The following is a 5,165-nucleotide window of genomic DNA, read 5'->3' on the forward strand; positions in this document are numbered from 1 at the left end:
TTCACAAAATACGTACTTTACGCGCGGGCATTTGACCAGTATTATTGGTGTTTTAAACATCAGAACTATTCCTATAAATAATCGAGAACTCTAGAACTCTTATGGATACTACTAGAACTCAAAAAAAAATTGAAATTTTTCAAGGATGGGGGGCCAACTTCACAGAGGTCATTATATCAGCTGAAATGGCCCTTTGTCAGATAACATCAGGCTGTTACTTCTGTAAATATCTATTATCCCTGTTACAATCAACGATAACAGATATAAATCATAAAAAAACGAAAAGATTTATTTACGTGTTTTTCGTCACTCAACATTATCTTCTACGATTTTATTTTTCAAATATTAATTTTTCTAAGAAGTTTGAAATTCCAACTGTATATTTTACCTCAATATTACTACTCTTATTTATATAAATATGTTCTAAAATTAACAAATTTTTTTTTAAGGGCTCTGCAAAGTTTTGTATTCTAGCGTTTAGTGTGACTGTAAAGGAAGTATTAATAGTGGATCAACAAGATTCGAAACTAATGTTCAGGATCAACGTGTCAATATACAGACAGAGAAAGAGAATATTTATAAAAAAATGTATTCCTTACATGAAAAATATGCAGATGAATTTGGCCAAGGGCTTTGGTTCGGAATTAGAGGAACCATCTCTCTTGCAAGTCTTTGTAGGTGCCAGTTTCAGAGCATGGCGCCAATAATTATTCTGAACTCACTTGGAATCCTACATCATAATTTATATTATACCTGTGGTTGGGCAATGTCAATTCTACTAACCGAATTGAACATGGGAAAAAAATTGTATTTGACCAGTCCCAACTAATTTTCACTCATACCTATTAATAGTGTGTATTGGATTTGCAAATACGCAGAAATTCATCACAGTTTATCAGCCTCTGGCCAATTTCTCTTAATATTAAAATTTAATGTTAATACTAATTATTCACGCAGTTTTTTTCAATTTCAGGCGCTTTTTAAATATTGCTTGATTATATTGTAGAATCTTAAAGTCTCTTCTTCCTCCGTTTTAAGGAAATATTTCAAAAGTTATATAGGACTGTCGCTCCCTGGAGGTCTTAGTAGGGCAGGTAAGGCGGGGAAAGATGGCCTTTTTTGTGCTATGATCTCCTCTGGTGAGATTGTGACATGACCAACCTAATCGCTATAATTGTCTGTTTGAAAAGTCAGATAAGTAAGACAACCATGGAGGGCGGGAGTGGAAGGTTTCTCGCCGTTTTCCAATTTCAGGCGCTTTTTAAATATTGCTCGATTAAACTATATTTCACTTGTATACATATATCGTTTCTCTGTAATATTTATGCATGTATTATAGGAATATAATAATAAAGGAGGTTACGAAAAAAAATTATTGTGGTTATAATTACTTATTATTGATTTTTTAATAACGCATATAGGAAGAATGGCCATTATCATATTAATCTATATATAGCAGTCTTAGTATAATTTATTATGACATATTGCTACAATAATTAACCGCAATTTTTATAGTTGACATTCAAATTATTTATACAAAATCATACCTATAATTTTTTTTTCTCTATTTTTCAGGACGCAGTTAATTTGAAAGTACCAATACATCGTATGTGATTGTTATTTTATTAAAATTAAAATTATCTGTATATTTTGGTTCATTATAAGTTTTGTATAGGCGTAGTAATATACGGTAGCAGTGTGGTCACGGAGTTAAGGAACCGGTATCATAAATTTAAATAATTGCCCCTTGTCCAACTGACCCTATGTCACTTTAGACATATGGTTGCATATGTCCTCATTCTCCTACAATTTTATAGAAAAAGGAACTCAATAAAAACGACTAGGTTCAAAGAAGGCCCAGAGACCCTTCTAACAGCCCTTTCAAGCCCTTAGTATCCTATATCAATAGCAAGGGCTGACACTTAGGCAGGTACATGCTGTCATCTCACAAAATACTTGTATCAGTCTAACTATTTTATGTTTTACACATGAAAGTTAGTTTCCAATTTCTTGGAAGCCTCACACCCTGCTTCTAGTCCACGCCTTTTTCCCCCTTCCAGATATTTACTTCTAATTTCATAGGCTCCGCCTAATTTCCTAAATTATCTGATTGGTCCAAACCCCTTCTCCTATTTCACTATTCTTCCTACCCCCTCTTCTCAAGTGTTCATATATATTTCCTAGACTAGATAGCTAAGTGAGAAGTAAGACGATAGAGACTAATAACAGTAACAGTAACATGTAGTTCTTGTAAATATGTTAGAATAAAGTTATCTTAGTCTTAACTGATATTTTATGTTATGTAACTCGCGCCTGTCTGCCAGCCCAAAAGTTGCGAGATCGAGTCCCCAGGATTTTTTTAAGCAAATAATTATATAATACTCACTCACAGCCTACCCCCGGGCATTTATGAGGGCCGTTAGCCAATGAGTGGCACTCACACAATACACGAATCAAGAAAACCACGTCATGAAACCCGCGATTTATTTCCTAAGTACATCGTGCGAAGCCTTGGACCTCCACGAGCTGTCACCCCAATGTTTACTTTTGTTAACTACATTATTATTAGTATACACTATAGCAAAACATTGATTAAACAGTTATTACAATAATTTTTTTTCAATCAGAAGGAATAGTTAATTTTTATTATTCAATAAAATACATTATTGTTTCAGTATTGGCAAAAGGTGGATAAATCCCTTCATAGCCGACGGAGTCCTTTCAGAAAATTGCCGTAATCAACACCAACAAATTCCAGGAATCTGTCCAGTAACCACAACACCGAACCTGATACAGTTGGCATCAATTTCATCAGCTTATAAAGTTGTCAAACTTAACTATTATTATTATAATATGCCTGGTTATTACACTCAAACGATATAACAATATTCACTTTCCTGAAACTTTACCGCGTATCTTTCAAAAACTGGACTGAGCATAATACAAGGACAATTTTAAATAAACCAAATTTATAAATTTATTATATATTATAAGTTGTGGAGAAATTTTAAATTGTTTTTGCTTCCTTAGCACATTGTTATAGCAACGTCCTAGGCTACTTGGAATGACTTCCGCATTAGAGGTTAGTGCGTCATCAAAAATTTTAGAAACTATAAAAATATTTAAAAGTACCTAGCTAATGTGTGAAGAGTACAAAGAAAGTGCCTAATTAAAAAATCAGAAGGCAATGTGAAAATGATTCCTTAGGGAATGGTTTAAGGTGTTTTATTTTTGTAATCTGTAAATGATGTAAAGGCTGCAAGTCAATGCCTAATTAAATATATTTTAGAACCCATTTAATAATCAATTAATACAAAATTATAAAAAAAATCTAATTTTACGTAAAGAAAGGTCAGAACAAACATTTAAATAACTGAAGGCACAATATATTTCAAAAAACTTAAATAGTGTTGTAAATTTTTAAATGGATTCCAAAGACCTCAATAATATCTTTCTCTATATGTGTATGTATATAAATAATTATATGTTTTGTTTTTCTCATTTGCCGACATAGTAGTAATGAAATCAATGAAACATTTTAGAAATTCTATTTTTTTTTATTATTAAATTTATTTATTGATATTTACAACTGCACATAAAATACATCAAGTAAATTTGAGGAAATCATAATGGTATGGTACAAGCATGTAGAGAAACTACTCAATGGTAGCACTCTAAAAACATTTTTACAATATTAGGTCTTGAGGCCATCTTCTTTTCAGACGCCTCGGAGGATTGTCCGGAATAAAAGAGGAAGCATGATTAGAAACTAATGGGTTTGGATGGTTAGGGAGTTTATAATGGAAGGATTGATATCTGGTTCGGGCTGGATCGGTTACAAATGGAACATTAAGGTCTTTGTGGATGATATTATTTGTGACAAAGTAGGGAGCATTTAGGATTTTACGAAGTATTTGAAATTCTAATTTAAATTCCAATGATTTATTGTTTTTTTTTTTTAATATTTTATAGAATTTTTAACCTTTATCGTAATATTAGAATAATTATAATTTTTTAATGTTGACAACTTCTCTCCTCCTGGTTACGATTATAATTTAGTTACCATGAAGAGGTGTTTGGAGTTAGAGCATCAATTATTTTGTTGATCTTTTTTTTTTTAATGTTATGTCCTATTTCTGAGTGGGCGAAAATTTTCAAGTTCACTAATTTTTTTGAGAATACAATAGCTTTTTTTTTAAAATCTAATATTTGGTTGGTTATTCCCTCTCACAAAGAAAAAGCATTGCATAAAATCTGTTGTATATCAATTTTTATCCTTATTTTATTGATTGGCTTAATCTTATTTACCTCATACGTTTTGTAATTTTTTACAACCCCCTAATTTTAAACTCCCTTCCGTTTCAGCGCCTCCGGCACACAGTGGGCAGAGACGGTCATTTTATTTGGGCTCTCTAAAAAAAGAAATGGAACAAAACATTTTCCTCCAGTAATATTTTTTTTTGGTAGACATGAGGTCTATACAAAATCGTAAAGTAATAATTGTTTCATACATTTTTCTTGATATTAATTTAACTTTAATTCTACAGAAGTAAAAAACTGACTTTTTTTTTCTCTGTTTTGTTCTAAAACTTCTGCACCATATTCGAAAGAAACTTGTTTTATATTTTATATATTTTTTTATAACGAATCGGGTTTTTTAATACCTCATTTAAAGTTTTCTCTCTCTTTTTTATTTCTACTATATATTTCTACTACTATACTACATGGATGTATAGGATTTGATATTAGAGTGAGAATTGATCAAATAAATCTCTTTTACTATATTCTATCCATTATCAGAAAGTTAATAGTCGAATCTGAGACTGTTTAAGAGTGCTTGCCGCCTTGGGCATCCTGTTACGTTTGAAATAATGGATTAGTGCAGTATTCAAGGCTATCAAAGAATTTGTCGTGTCTCCGCGAGATTAACTCTGTCGCTGCTGGCAGTCCAAGAGTCACATGAATGTTTTCAGTTATTGTTCTTTGTAAAGAAGAATGCTTTATAATACGTCTGACGATACTACCCTGAAACTATTGGAGTTTTTTCGTCGTTGTGGTTGCTATGCTAGCCGAGACATGTCCACCGTAGAGGACGACCAGTCTAAGTATACTTTTATAACTTTTCTATATTCAAATTTTTCGTGTATTTGAAGAATTGATGGCTT

Source organism: Halyomorpha halys, unplaced genomic scaffold (assembly GCF_000696795.3).
Source record: "Halyomorpha halys isolate HHAL.00 unplaced genomic scaffold, Hhal_1.1 Scaffold1013.1, whole genome shotgun sequence".
NCBI lineage: Eukaryota > Metazoa > Arthropoda > Insecta > Hemiptera > Pentatomidae > Halyomorpha > Halyomorpha halys.